This window comes from Sus scrofa, chromosome 18 (assembly GCF_000003025.6).
Source record: "Sus scrofa isolate TJ Tabasco breed Duroc chromosome 18, Sscrofa11.1, whole genome shotgun sequence".
Lineage (NCBI taxonomy): Eukaryota > Metazoa > Chordata > Mammalia > Artiodactyla > Suidae > Sus > Sus scrofa.
The window spans coordinates 30,776,535-30,793,040 of record NC_010460.4 but is presented as its reverse complement, the minus strand read 5'-3'; the positions used below and the strand labels follow the sequence as shown (position 1 = coordinate 30,793,040).

General features: G+C 35.9%; 1 long non-coding RNA gene across 1 annotated transcript in view; it reads right to left on the bottom strand.

Annotated features, from left to right (window-relative positions):
- LOC106506806 overlaps positions 1-16,024 on the bottom strand; it is a 285,072-nt gene extending 269,048 nt beyond the window's left edge. Inside the window, exon 1 of the long non-coding RNA XR_001302370.2 lies at positions 15,755-16,024. This is a non-coding gene — a long non-coding RNA (uncharacterized LOC106506806). The remainder of the gene's footprint in view (positions 1-15,754) is intronic.

The following is a 16,506-nucleotide window of genomic DNA, read 5'->3' as shown; positions in this document are numbered from 1 at the left end:
CAGTCCTATGTTTCCTAGGCATTGTTTGGTTTTTAGCTCATAACCAGCTGTTCCCCACTTGACTGGTCCTGTGTACCCTCTGGACAAATAAGTCTATCAGTATTCATATGAAGACTTAAATATACCCCACCACAGATTTTTTGGAGTAGTTTTGCTATTTTTTGTCCTTTGATAATTATACTCAAAAAATTCTAATCACTTCAAACCCGACAAGTTCAAATCTTTGTCTCTTCAACTCAGTAAGGTTACCATGCTCTGTTTTTCATTGCCTTCTCTACATCCAGATCTAGAAAACATCTCCAGGAGAAAAGTTAGGATATTCACAGACATCATCTCATTTGTGTCTCTTCTTTCATAGTTAACAGTCCTGCATAGCCTTGTGTTCAGTTACTGACAAGAACTGTTTAATATTTATTTTATAGTTATTTATGGCAGGAGAGCATCCGGTTCCTTATATATTATCCAAGCTAGAGGAGAAAGATACCTTAAGAAAAAAAATTACAGCTTTATTTCACATTTTTATTTTGTCTTAGGAATTTCCCATTCTTATAAATGCCATTCATATATATTTAGGCAAGAATATGAATGTGCCCATAATCTGCACTTAACAATTAGAAAAACGAAAACTGATATACATCTACCTGGTATGGATGGGTTTGATATTCAAATGAATAGTTTCAAAAGAACTAGCTTTACTTAGCATTTTATATTTAATGTGAAAAATAAAATCTGTAATCCACATAAATTTTTAAAAAATTTGTTCAAATAAGCCACTGATTCAAAGCGAAATAAGCAGTCCCCTACAGACACACACACACACCACACACACACACTTTTTTCTTTTTAAATTGTCAGATTTTTTTTTTTTTCTTTTCCAAGACCCAGTTATTTGTTAGGTAAAACTGAATGCCAACACCTTTTAAAACATGGTATTTTAAGCTGAAAAGTTAAGCTATGGGAGTTTGGGAAAACTTGCTTTAGAAATATAATTGCTTTCAAAAACATTTTCTAGGACTTGAATGTCACCAAAGGAATAAAAAATGAGGGGAAAAAGTAGACTGTGATCCTGGAAGCATTTGGGGAAGAAATTTTTTTCTAGTTTCAAGATATGCATTTCCTCCTTTTCTTAGGCCTTGGAATGTTTTTCCTTTTGTTTGGTAGCTGCCATTATAGAAGAACCAACATTTTGACTATTGGTATTAAATACAAAAAGAAAAAAAATGAATCCTGTTTAGCGATTGTTTCATTGATTCTATGCCTGTCCTTTAGCGTGCACTAGAATGGCAGGTGAGTCTGGCCTGTTAAATGCTGATGTGGTGTCAGGGGATTCTTGATCCAATTTTTCACTAGAACATAGTCTCTCATCTTAGTCTGACATTCTACTCCACTCGCCACTGTCAATGTCAGAGGAAGTGTCATTATTTGAACAATTGCATCTTCCAGAAGAAAAGACACTGTGTTTACTTTTAAGAATGTCAGCGGTTGTACATTTAGAAGCGTTTTCTGGGGTTAGCAGAAACATATTTGACTGGACTAAAAGCAAAACTCCTCGTCCATGCTGAGAATCACTGACTCAAAACTGGAAGGGTCTTTAAGAGGCCAACTAGCCTAGTCTCCTGCCTTCAAGTAAAAGAGAAGAGATTTTTTTTTTTTCTGCTAGATTTTTAACATTCTCCAAGAGACACATTCTGCAATTACTTTAATTATTGTCTCAGGATTCAGAAATTCCAATTGTTTTTTGTATACTTCTGGTTTGCTTTCTTGTAATATGCATTACAACTAAAGAATATTTGTTAACAAACACATATGCAGTTGCTTTGATCTCTGATGGCAACGTTATGCGCACAAATCACATTCTTATGAAGTTGGTGGTGTTCTACTGCAGGGGTCAGCAAATCTTTTCTATACAGTCCCAGATGGTCTCTGTTGCAGCTGCATGTCTCCATTATACCATGAATACAGCCACAGATGATTATGGAAAGGAAGGAGTATGGCTGTGTTCCAATAAACGTTTATTTACAAAAGTGGCCATAGGTCAGGGTCTGAGGGGAGGCATCTGCTGACCTTTGTTCCATGGTTTCTCAACTTACTGTTGAGAAGGGCAGTCACAAGGATGCCATCTTGAGAGTCCCGCAGTTATATAGCAAAATGTGCCTTGGACCCAGAATGTTTCCTTACAAAGAGGTAAGGAGCCCTCACACATGTGACAGGCATATCTTTTTGGTTGGGAATCTCTCTGTTCCAAACTTGTTCTGCAAATCATGTGTGACATAAGACAACCGGTCAACCCCACTGTTGTATCTCTTTCCAGTGGAGAAGGAATGGGGTCCTCTGTCTATAAACCAAAACAGCTATGTGTAGACCATTTCCCTACTATCAGGGTTTCAGGGAAAAACCCACTGGCCATGAGAGAGTCATGCTCACTATTGAAGGTGATCTCGTTCTGTCTCTTTGTGGGAATAAAGCATTGTTCCTTCCAAAGACTGTGTCATGTTTCTTAATGATCCCCAAACCTAGAAACCATGCTGGGACTCCTGCTTCTGGGGGCAGACATTGTTATGCTATTTGCTCTCTTCCACATGGTTGGCGGGACTCCTCCCCTGGAGGTGGTTACAGTGTGTCCCTGGACACTTATATTCTGTTAACTATTATTTGAAAGATATAATATTCTCTATAAAAATGCATCTTCTAAGTGTGGTATCAAGTTAAGCAATTGCTCTTCTCTAAACCTGTTATTGAACAGTCCTACAGCAAGGCTAAAAATTGTCAAGGTCTAATCTAGGCTAATTCAGAGTAGGGTCTGATTTCTCCTTGAGAATTCTTGGTTATTAGGTCAATACTTAAAAAAAACCAATTACATATTTGTTATGAAATAATTCTGGGATATTATACTACATCCCAGTACAATATTATATTGTTGAAGCTTTCCATTAAAACAACTGTGTATCAATTAAATTAAAAAATACATAAATATCCCAAAATTATTAAATAATGATAATATTCACAGCTAATGATATTTCCTGAAGTTATTTTTAGAAAGCATACTATTTTTTATTCTATCCTAATGAAAATTTAGCTATTATGTTTTTAAATTTCTACTATTATGAGAATATTCAAGCAAAGAAAAATTTCTGATAAGAATATTAGGATATTATTTGAATAAAAAGTATATATTTGCTTATATACATTTAATAATTTGGCAGGAAAATGTGTATCATTGTTTAGATTTAGATATCTTTCCTTCTGTTTTCTCTGAGAAGTAGTGAAGTTAGATTTTACAGTGAGCATTATAGAATTTAGATCTTTCAATTTTTGGAATTTTCATTAGTATTAGGTTCTTTTGATAAGATTTAATGTGGTTATCTTAGGAATATTTTCCATCTGAATCAATTTGTGAATTAATGAACTATTTTGAAAAAATAAAATAGTGACAATATTTGTTGTTGAGAAGTAAGGTAATATTTTTAAAATATATTTAGAAATGCAACTGGATGTAATTAAAAAGATAATCAGGCAATTTATTGTTTTACATCAGGTCCTCTGTCTAAAATCCAATTAAGTTCCTCTTCATATGACAGGTAGAAATAAACATAATTCTGACAATATCTGTATTTTTATTTGCCTAATAAAAAGTAGACCCTTGGATTTCTTTTATTGACTCAAACAGTGGTAATCAGTATTTTTTGAAGCATGATAAATATTCTTATATGAGTGAGGATTAAATTTACTATGTATAATTCTAATAACACAGGAAACATTAATGAATCAGATAGTTCCAACTTTTATGGGTAGAGTGAAATAGAAGAGCTGGATCCTAAGGAATTAAGGATATGTTGGCATTACAGACTCTCAGGAAAGTCTGTTACTAGCCTTAGAAACTGAATCAGAATGAAGAAAAGAGATGGAAATTAGCTTTCTGTTTTAGCTTTGGTGCCCTCTATCAGGTTTTTTTAAACTCTATTCCTCATTTACATGTAGCCCTTTTATAGCTTACCAACCCCAGGCATACATTAAGAAAAGATCATTCTGAATGAGGGTCATGACCACATCTACAAATCTGTTTGACTAATTTGAATGAAGAACAGTCAAATCAGTCCAAAAACTAGACATCAGTCAAAAAATATTGTCAGTCAAAATAAAAGTTGTCAAGCATTTTTTCAAATGTAAAAGTGGAAAAGTGTTATTTGATTATGATTTTCCTTTTAGACTGACAGTCTTGCTTTTTTAAAATATCATTATAAAATCAGCTTTGCAGACATATACATACTTGCAATGTTAGTCACCAACTTTAAGTGTATAATTTAATCTGTGATTACAGGTATATCTCATTTTATTTTGCTTCAGAGATACTGTATTTTTTTTTTTTAAGCAAAATGGAGGCTTGGGGTAACCCTGTGTTGAGTCTATTGGCACCATTTTTTTAAATTTGCTTACTTCATTTCTGTGTCACATTTTGGTAATTCTTAAAATATTTCAAACATTTTCACTATCATTATCATCAGCAATAAGTGATCTTTGGTGTTACTACTACAAATGCTGAAGGCAGATGATAGCATTTTTTAACAAGGTATTTTTCAATTAAGGTGTGTACTTGCAAAAGACAATGCTACTGCACACTTAGTAGACTGCAATAGCTATTAACACTTTAATAGCTTAAACATAACTTTTATATGCACTGGGAAACTAAAATTGCAATATTCGCCTTACCAAGGTAGTCTAGAATCAAACCTGCTGTATATTTGAGATTGGCCTGTATCAGTAACCACCACTAAAATCCTAAGAGAAACGATTTTTATCATGCTTAAATTCCCCTTACATTCCTTTGCAGTCAATCTGCTATGCCATGCCCACTCCTGGCCACTGGTGATCTGTTTTCTTCACTCTTGCTTTGCATCTTCTAGTATTTCATATAAACAGAGTCATACAGAATGTAGTCTACTGTTTCTGGCTCTTTCACGTAGTTTGATTCGAGATTTATTCATGTTGTCAAATACTATAAAACCAACCGTACACTGCTATTATCTTGCTTTAAATAATTGTATTTTAACAAAAAATTATAAATTAAAAAATAATTTTTAATTTAATCATATACTGACCATTTCTGGTACTCTTTATCTCTGTATAGATTAAAATTTCCTTCTGGTACCAAATTCCTCCTCTCTGAAGAATTACTATTATTTTGTTATAATGCACATCTGTATGTCATGAATTCTCTCAGTTTATTTTCCTGCAAATTTTTATTTTGTCTTCATTTTGAATGGTATTTGTACTGGCCTAAGACTTCTTGATTGACAGATTTTTTTTTTGTTTTTTTAATCAGATCTTCAAAGGTTTTCCTTTATTGTCCTTTTGCTAGAAATTACTGCATATTTTCTAGCAAAAAGTCTGCTATAATTTTTTTTCCCTCTAAATATAGGCATCTTTTCCCTCTTCTGGTTGTTTGTAAGATTTTTCACCTATAACTGGTTTTCAGCAATTTGATTTTAATGTACCTTGTCATAGTTTTACTCAGGCTTATTCTGTTAGGTATTTGTTGCATGTAGGGGTCTGTGAATTGAGTTTTTCATCAAATTTGGAACATGGTTAGCCATTATTTCTTCAAGCATTTTTCTGCTTTTACTGCCTCATCCTTCTGGAACTCTAATTACAAGTATGATAGATACTTAATATTGCCCCACAGAATACTGATGCTCTGTACATTTTTTTCAGTCATTTGTCTGTCTTTCATTTTAGATTGTTGACATTACTATGTCTGCAAATTTACTCATTTTCTCTTCTGCAGTTTCTCATATACTTTTAGTGTCATCCAGCAAGTTTTTCATTTTAAACATTATACTTTTTAAATCTCAAGATGTTCTACTTTTGCCTTTTTCATTTAGTTCCTTTCTCTCTTCATGTGCACATATTTTCCTTCACCTAGTGGAGCAAATAGAAAATGCTTATAGTAGCTCCTTTAAGGCTTTTTTTTTTTTTTTTTTTTTTTTTTGGCACTTTCTATTTCTCTTATTTCATGCTCTAATTTTTTTTAAGGCTGCACTTGCTGCATTTGGAAGTTACCAGGCTAGAGGTGGAATCTGAGCTGCAGCTGAAGCCTGTGCCACAGCAACACTGGCTCCAAGCCACATCTGTAAACTTCATTGCAGCTTGTGGCAATGCTGGATCCATAACCCACTGAGGGAGACCATGGATCAAACCCGCATTCTTGTGGATACTATGTCAGGTTCTTTTTTTCCTTTTTTTTGGTCTTTTTTTTGCTATTTCTTGGGCCGCTCCCGCGGCATATGGAGGTTCCCGGGCTAGGGGTCAAATCAGAGCTGTAGCCACTGGCCTAAGCCACAGCCACAGCAATGCTGGATCCGAGCCGCGTCTGCAACCTACACCACAGCTCACGGCAACGCCGGATCCTTAACCCACTGAGCAAGGGCAGGGACCGAACCTGCAACCTCATGGTTCCTAGTCGGATTCGTTAACCACTGCACCATGATGGGAACTCCTATGTCAGGTTCTTAACCCACTGAACCACAAAGGGAACTCCTCATGCTTTACTTTTTATGAATTATTTTTTTAATCTGGTTCTGAATCACATTTTTGTATATCTTTGTATATTTAGCGTAATTTGTCTCATTTTTGTTAGACATTGTGAATTGTCTCTTGCCACATTCCCTTACATAGAATCAGATTTTATTCAGGCATGGAATTACATTCCTTGAAATCAGATGGATGTTTTCAAGGCTTGCTTTTTAAATTGCATTAGGGCATATATAGAGTGATGTGTAGTCTTGGGCTAATTTAGCCCCACAACTAGGAAACGATTCTTCTGTGGATTTTAACTAATACTCCCTATTTTACAGCATCTTTTCTATCAGGCTGGTGGGAATATGAATTATTTTTATCCATGTTTCAGCCTCTGGAATTTTTCTGCAAGCTCCCTTCCATTGGTTCTTTCCTCAGGTAGTTCCTCTCATGTATTTGTATTTGATAGACCAATTGTCAAATGGGCACATTATCAAATGGGCATATGGGTTGTTTCCATGTCTTAGCTATCATAAATAGTCCTGCTATGAACATTGGGGTGCATGTATCTTTTGTATTAGAGTTTTCATCTTTTTTGGATACATGTCCAGGAATAGGTTCTGCTTCATATGATACAGTTCTATTTTTGTTTTTTTCTAAGGAACTGTTTTCTACAGAGAATGCATCTATTTACATTCCCACCAACAGTGTAGAAGGATTCCCGTTTCTCCACACCCTCTCCAGCATTTATTTGTAGACTTTTTGATTATGGCCATTCTGACTGATCTGAGGTGACACTTCATTGTGGTTTTGATTTGCATTTCTCCAATTTGCAGTGTTGAGCATTGTTTCATATGCCTGTTGGCCATCTGTATGTCTTCGGAGAAATGTCAGGTTTCTGTCCATTTTTTGATTGAAATGGTTGTTATTTTTTTGATATTGAGTTGTATGAGCAGTTTGTATATTTTTAGATACTAACCCCTTATCATTCATATCCTTTGCAAATATTTCCTCCCATTCTGTAGGTTGGGTTTTCATTTTGTTGGTGGTTCCCTTTGCTATGCCAAAGCTCTAAAGTTGATTAGGTTGCATTTGTTTATTTTTGCTTTTAATTTTTGGTAGTTCTATTGCTCATTTTGCAAGGAATCCTTATACTCTTGTCCATTGTGGTTGCACTAATGTACATTCCCATCAACAGAGCACAAACATTCATGAAGCCTAAAGCCCAAGAACAGCTCTCTGTTCAACCCAGAGCCCTCTTTCTGCATATCTCCCTCCTCAATAGTAGTCTCTCCTACACGTTTTAGCTGTTTGTCCTCCCAGATCTTCAACTTCTGACCTCTCAATAGAGTGGGACATCTGGACTTGGGCTTTGGGCACTTTGGGTTTCTTCTTTGAGCTGCTGTCTAGAAACTACTTCCAGTGAAATTGAAGGCTCACTGTATTTTTCTCTTCATTACCGATCACATTCATGAATTGCCTATTACTCAAGTTTGAAAAATGATCTCTTATCCACTTTTTCCAATTCTCTAGTTGCAGGAGGATAAATTTGGTCTCTTTTCATTTGGTGAGAAGTGGAAATCCAGATATGTTATTTTTTCACAATTATCTGTTAGGAATGATAGTATCAATTTGCTGGTACTGTCATCTTTCAAATATCTATCTGGAATTAACCCTTTCTTACCAACTTCACAGCTACTATCTCAATCCAAGCCACTGTCATCTCCCATTTGTATTGTTTCAATAGCTCCCTAACTCTTCTCATTGTTTCCATTTTCACCTCTTTAGAGTCATTTCTACACATTGATATCAAGGTGATCTTGTAATGTATATCAGGTTATGTCCCACATTTTCAACCCTCCAATTTATTCCTCTTACTTTAATAAAGTAAAGGGGTCTCATCCTGGCTTACAGGGCCATATATACTTTTACCTTTATGGCTTTATCTCCAACCTAATTCCCTAATGTACTTTCTATATGCTCTAACCACGCAGATCTCCTGGCTGTTCATTGAACAAAGCAAGGTTGTTTATATCTCAGGGTCTTTATACTTGCTATTCCCTCAATTCTGAATGTTCTTTCTTTGAGTAATCGTATAGAATATTCCTGCACTTCATCGCATATCTACTCAAGTGTCACTTCCTCAGAGAGGTTATTGCTGAGAACACTATCTGAAGTAGGACTGTCTCCTAATCTGAATGCACTCATCTTGCTTTATTGCACCTTCATAGCACCACTCACTCTGTAGCAAAGCATTATTGTTCTTTTACTTTTTAACATGTCTCTACTAGAATGTAGGTTTAAAAGTAATGAGAATTTTATTTTCACAGTCCAGCACATATTACAGAGTCCATCAATTCATTTTAATGACTAACCAATAGTTATGTAATGATTTTGAAAGCAAATTATTTCTTAATATTTAAAAATCACAGAATGTTATAGGAAATACAGTGCAGTCATACACATTTTTTCTTCAGGCTCCATAGAGGATGGATTCTCCAGACATGGGTTAAGTGGAAGCTCCTCTCTATTGGTTTCCAGATTCCCAATGAGTTTATATCTGCTTTGGTAGAATTATTAGTTTGGAGCCCAATAACTACCATGACTGCCTTTAGCATATTTTATTTACCTTCAAGAATCTAAATGAGATAACAGTGAAATGTCAGTGTTTGCATTTTTTAAAGTATCATATCTTAAATAATGTATTTTACAACAAACACCCCATTTAAAGGCAAGGTATATTATTTAGTAGAAACTCATTTAATTCGACTGTGTTTTCATCTTCCTTTCTCCCTCTTTCACCATCCCCCCCACACCTTCTTTCACCACATAGCCCTTGTGAAATCTTTGAGATATTTGGAGACAATGGGCTTGGGAAAAAAAAATCAGCATTTATATTCATCATCTAGATCATTATTCAGAGGTTTTCCACAGGGGTGTAGTTGCCTATGCTACCCCCCCAGCCCCCAGTTAGTGAAATGTTCTTAAATGATCATTCTACCCTCATTTGAGAGCTTCAAGTATTCCCCCCAAACATATAAACACATTTTATAGTATATTTTTGAAAACCTATTATTTGAAATATTCATTAGACAGACTTCCTGGAAGATTCTCAAATGATTTTGAAGTCTTCTGAAACTTATCATAAAATGTTTGCCCTCTTAGCAATCAGAGTAGCAGCAGCAAGCATTGGCTTAAATGCTGTAGAGTTCACAGTACGCTGGATTTTAAACAGAAAATTGACAAGAATACCAAGCAAAACTTCCTCATTTTCATTGTTGCTTCAATAATTCAAAGTCTGCTTATAAATAACTTAGCTGTAACCTCTCTATCTGTCAAGATCTGGAAATATTGTCCTAACTTTCCTAGATCTATGATAGCGCCTCTCCTTTCCAACAATTTTCATGCATTACTCCAGTCTTATTTCCAGTGCCTTTCTTTGGCCACATGTTTCTGCATCCAAGAGTGTTGTCTAGTTTCCACCTGAAGAGACATCATAGAGATATGCAGCTTAGCCTCTTTTTCATTTTCTGTCAGAAACTTAATGAGAGGCTATACCTTAGTAACTTTACTGAAGTGGTTAGATGTTACAGGGAGCCACTGTATTGAAAATATTGCCCACACTCCTTCCACATGTGCCCTCCGCCATGACCGTCTTTGCGGGGGTGTCCAGTCCTCCTGCCTCCTATCCCTCTCTCTGGAAAGCATCCTCCCTCAGGCTGCGCTGACTGACCAAACACACTCTAAAATTCAATAAATAGTTTCTCCTTATTGTTATGACTAATTTGAGAATTTTATTACTTGTTTTTTTTTTCATTTTTTAACGTTTTTATTGAAGTAGAGTTGATTTACACTATTGTGATAATTTCTGCTGTACAACAAAGTGATTCAGTTATACATGTACACACAACCCTTCTCTTTCAGATTCTTTTTCCACACAGATTATTACAGAATATTGGGTAGAGTTCTCTGTGCTGTACAACAGGTCCCAGTTGGCCAACTGCTCCATATATTGCATTGCGCATTTGCCAACCCAAACTCTCAGTCCATCCCTTCTCCCAACCTATGCCCCTCGGTAACCATAAGCTTTTTTTTTTTCAAAGTATGTGAGTCTGTTTCTATTCTACAAATAAGTTCATTTGTATCCATTTTTTTTAATATTCTACAGATAAGTGATATCATATAATGTTTCTCTTTCACAATTTGACTAACTTCACTTTGTATGAAATCTCTAGGTCTTTTCATGTTGCTGCCAATGGCATTATTTCATTTTTATGGCTAAGTAACATTCCATTATATTTACATACCACATCTTCTTTATTCTTTCCTTGGTCAATGGACATTTGGGCTGTTTCCATGTCTTGGCTATTGTGAATAGTGCTGCAGTGAACATTAGGATGCATGCATCTTTTTGAATTATGATTTTCTTCAGATGGATGCCCAGGAGTGGGATTGCTGAAGCATATTACTTGTAATTCATAATTTTACTGACCAGCAGGCTTCTCTGGGTTGTGCCTACGTGTAATTTGACTAACTTAGCTAATCAGTTTAATTATTGATGAAGTCAGTTAAAAGCAGTCCTCCATTTCCCTTTCTGTGTAGTAGTTTTCTATGAGAGGCCACGGAGTTTACTTTCATATATTTTTGTACGTAAAAAGCACTCAGAGATTATCATCTGTTTGCTCAGTTCTTTCTTGTTCACTATTAGTCATTTAAAAAGTACTAATTGAAGATAGGAAGAAATAAGAGTACATATTTAAATGCTAAGTTCACTCTTTGTGGAATAAATTCACTCCTCTTGTGTACCTGGAAAAATGATGCTTACTCTTGACTATTTAGCTATTGGACAAATATTTCTATAAATAGTTCTATGACCTCTAGAAGCAGAATTGACTTCACTATGCTTTTTGTTGAACATATTTTTCCTCCTTAAAGAAATGATTAGCTCCATGAGAACCAGAGTTTGTGATTATATAGATTCAGAATCATGTATAATCTTCTCAGCAAATATCCACAGAATGAATGAATGAAAACAGTGTTCACACCCTTACACCATGCACAAAAATAAACTCCAAATGGCTGAAAGACTTCAATATACGACAGGACACCATCAAACTCCTAGAAGAAAACATAGGCAAAACACTCTCTGACATCAACATCATGAATATTTTCTCAGGTCAGTCTCCCAAAGCAATAGAAATTAGAGCAAAAATAAACCCATGGGACCTCATCAAACTGAAAAGCTTTTGCACAGCAAAGGAAAACAAAAAGAAAACAAAAAGACAACTTACAGAATGGGAGAAAATAGTTTCAAATGATGCAACTGACAAGGGCTTAATCTCTAGAATATATAAGCAACTTATACAACTCAACAGCCAAAAAACCAATCAATCAATGGAAAAATGGGCAAAAGACCTGAATAGACATTTCTCCAAAGAAGATATACAGATGGCCAACAAACACATGAAAAAATGCTCAACATCGTTGATTATAAGAGAAATGCAAATCAAAACTACCATGAGATACCACCTCACACCAGTCAGAATGGCCATTATTAATAAATCCACAAATAATAAGTGCTGGAGGGGCTGTGGAGAAAAGGGAACCCTCCTGCACTGCTGGTGGGAATGTAAACTGGTACAGCCACTATGGAGAACAGTTTGGAGATACCTTAGAAATCTATACATAGAACTTCCATATGACCCTGCAATCCCACTCTTGGGCATCTATCTGGACAAAGCTCTACTTAAAAGAGACACGTGCACCCGCATGTTCATTGCAGCACTATTCACAATAGCCAGGACATGGAAACAACCCAAATGTCCATCGACAGATGATTGGATTCGGAAGAGGTGGTATATATACACAATGGAATACTACTCAGCCGTAAAAAAGGATGACATCATGCCATTTGCAGCAACATGGATGGAACTAGAGACTCTCATACTGAGTGAAATGAGCCAGAAAGACAAAGGCAAATACCATATGATATCACTTATAACTGAAATCTAATATCCAGCACAAATGAACATCTCCTCAGAAAAGAAAATCATGGACTTGGAGAAGAGACTTGTGGCTGCCTGATGGGAGGGGGAGGGAGTGGGAGGGATCGGGAGCTTGGGCTTATCAGACACAACCTAGAATAGATTTACAAGGAGATCCTGCTGAATAGCATTGAGAACTATGTCTAGATACTCATGTTGCAACAGAAGAAAGGGTGGGGGAAAAACTGTAATTGCAATGTATACATGTAAGGATAACCTGACCCCCTTTCTGTACAGTGGGAAAATAAAAAAAATAAAAAAAAAACAGTGTTCAATATGTAACACAGAAGAGACAATGGGATACAAAAAGATAAATATTGGACATAATAATTGAAGAATGTTTCATTAGAAAAGACCCTGGAGTTAAGCACTGAAGATTAAATATGATAATAGTTAGATGGATAACAATCAGGGCATTCTGGGAAAAGCAGCATGACCGGGTAGAAAGATGAAAATTGGATTATCATGTGGAACATTAAGGAGACTGACTTGACCTGGTAGAAGCTACATATTGAAAAGTTTTAAGAAACAGGTTTGGACATGTTAGATGAGCTAGATTATCCAGAGCCATAAATTGATGGCAAAAAATGTCTAGGCTTAATGTAGTGGGCAATAGAGATCTACTAATAATATGATTCAATTCTTGCAAGTCTGCTCTTTTCTCAACCAGGAATAGGGCTGTCTTGAAAAATGAACTTAATTCTTTATTTTGACTGTTACTAGTAGCTTGGAATGGCTATAACTACCAGATGATATAAAATAGGGGATACCGCAAATGGTCTTATAACATGATCATTCAAGTTTTCTCTCTAGTGCTTTTCTTGCAGTCTGACTCTGAATGCCTCTGCCTGCTGACTTGAACTGACGACATCACCTGCCTCTTCCACTTTTGCCAATACTAGGTCAGAGCCCAGAAGGAATGGGGCTTTGGAATTCACTGGCAGAGCTATAAGGATACTTCCAATGAGACAGAGAAAGCTTAAACTATGGTCCTGTGAGTGAGAAGAAAGGAGGGCTAGATAAGAGAGACAATTCAATGGAAGGACTTACAAGACATAAGGACAGTTGTAATGATAAAAAAACAACGGTACAACTGACTGTGGTGTAGGGTGAGAATTGATTGGAAGTGGGTGGGAGAGAGACCATGAGTTAGGATTTGTAGACAGACAGTTTAGGATGAAAACCTACCATCCAAGAAGAGTCATAAGTAATAATACAATAAATTGTAGAGAGTCCTCAGGAGAAGAGAACATGTTCAGGAAAAAGTGTAGGAGAAAAGGACACACACTTTTGCAGATGTGATAATTAAAGTTATTAGGATAGATGAGCTCTAATGGGGAGAATATAGATGGAGGAGAACACAGAACCCATTTTGGTGTTTTATCATCAAATATGTCCTTTCTTCTAAATAGGAGTAGATTCATTCCACATTGATTCCCTTAATTGAAACTTTTCTGTGAAAATATTTATAACCAAAACCACATAGAGGCTAGACCCTCTGTTAAAAGCCTAGGCACCATGAGAGAGAAAGAAGAAAATAAGTCCCCTGAGAGAGATTTTACTACAGAAATGGGAAGCCCCAGCCAATGCAAGTCCCTTTGACATTGAGAATAAGCTCTATTTTTCACACAGAAATCCATCATCAACCTGAATGCATTTGGGGATCTTGGAAAGCATAAGAATATATCTCCAAAAGAACATTTCCACAAAATTTTCCTTCTTATTGCCAAGGGGCTAAAGGTTACACACCAGAGGGAAAAGAAGAGACAGCCAGGAGACCATCTGTAGGGGGATTTTGTAAGACCAAGATATCTGCAGGCGTGAACCACAGAGAAATTGCCATCCCCATAACCCATGAGCAAGATCTCTTTGCTAAAGCAGGTAGCAATAGGCTTCAGCTGGCTTTTTGTGAGACTATAGTTTTTAAAGAAAGATACTGACATTGCCTGAGGCAAAGGAGCAGGACCTTGGCAAGTGTGCCTGCACTTCAAGGAACTCTCTCATGTGGTCTATGTAAGCCACCTTGTTCACAGAGAAAAAGCATGCCAACCCACACAACCCAAATCATGTGTAAGTTAAGGACACTTGTGGGCTATTTATTCATAGGGAACTGAAAAAGGAATTTAATAGCATGTCTTCTAATAAATAAATCATCCAAACAAAACTCTAAAAATAGCCGAATGTTAGAAACTTCACCTAGTAATATAAAATTCATTTCATTTCACCAGCATGGAATTCTTCAAGATAAATTATCAAATTCTACTTTATAGAAATGGTATAGTAGAGACATACAAATCACACATTTTTTTTTTCTAACCAGAAGAGACAAAATGGATTTTGCTACTGGTCACACATGGTAGGAAGCAAAGGACCCGATTTGCTAGAAAGTTTTTATCATAGGATTTGAGGGATGAAGAAGAACAATGACCCTTCAATATAACCACATTCTTTGGGGAGAGGGGTGGGTAACTATTAAAAGGAATACAAAGGAAATTGTTCCTAAAGTATTTAATCATTTCCAAATGACTCATTTTCCAATTTAAAAGACAACTTCCATTTCCCAAGTTTTACAGAATCCTAAAAGTCAGGAAAATTACAATTAGGTGACTTGTAGACTCGTGTTTTTTTTTACCACTGAAGAGCTGAATCAGAGTGATAAGAAGAAGAATGATACATGACAATCTAAGTAATCAATGAGACCCATTTTTCATTATAAGGGCAAGTCAGGTAAAATGTGGCTAAAAGTTTGATGATTAAATGGTAACTGTAATCCATTTAAAATGCATTGATGACTGCAATTTTTATGCAATAAAGATTCTCCCAATAAATATTTACTACTGAAGAAATATTGTAAAATATACAACATACATCCCGAGTTTATAAACCATATAAAATAAACTTATTTTTTCAAGTTTATAAAATATTATAAAATAATAATACAATGAACTCGTGTGTATCAACCGCTAAGTTTAAAACAATAGAGCACGGATTCCCAGTTTTCAATCCCTCATGTAAGGAGGTTGGAAGTTTTTGCTCCATTCTAACAATAAGTAAAATGCCAATAGAACCAAAACAAAACCAAACCAAACAAAAAACCCAACGACTTTTCTAAGATACATAAGAAGTGAAATCACAGGGCAAACCACTGGCTATGAAATTAAAGAGACATACAAATAGATATAGAGACTCAAACTTACCAAAGAAGAAATTCACAAGCTGAAATCTCCTGGAAATCAGTACTGGGGCAGGAAAGCCGGAACTGTAACAAATGAATTGCTGGAATTTCACAAAGGATAACTCTGAGAGTTAAAAACTCCAGGGGGACCCCCATAAGGAGGGACCCCGCCATACTTTTGTGAGTTTTACATCTAGTAACTCGACCACATTTCAAAGTATCTGAAGAAAAACTGAGGAAAAACTCTCTCACACTTTTACCAGGGTAAGGGAAAAGCAACCATCTTGCAAGATGCCAGAGCACTCTGTGCTTAACAAGGTCTGCCCTCAGGAGAAACCATTTAACCAAATCCTAACCAGCTGGGGCTTTGTTTGAGCCTACCTGACCTGGTGGAAGGAATATACTTAACACCAGCCAGCTGTAGACTTTCATGAGGGAGAATGGAAGTGGGTAACACCCAGCTAAGTAACCCCAGCTACTTAGTCATCCTATTCTACCTAAGGAGGGGGAAAAAAAATCTGAGAAGCATTGTTTAGTTCACAATACAGAAAATTAAAGTTGAAGGGAAGAATAAAGTTGGAGGACTGACATGGTCAGAATTCAAGAGCTGCAGTAATCAAAAGGATATGATATTGGGTGAAAAAATTAAGTAGATCAATAGAACAGAAAGAGAGCCCAGAAAGACTCTCATATAACTGGAGTCAACTGATCTTTAACCAAGGAGCAAAGATAATACAATGGATCAAAGACAGTCTCTTCAACAAATGATGCTAG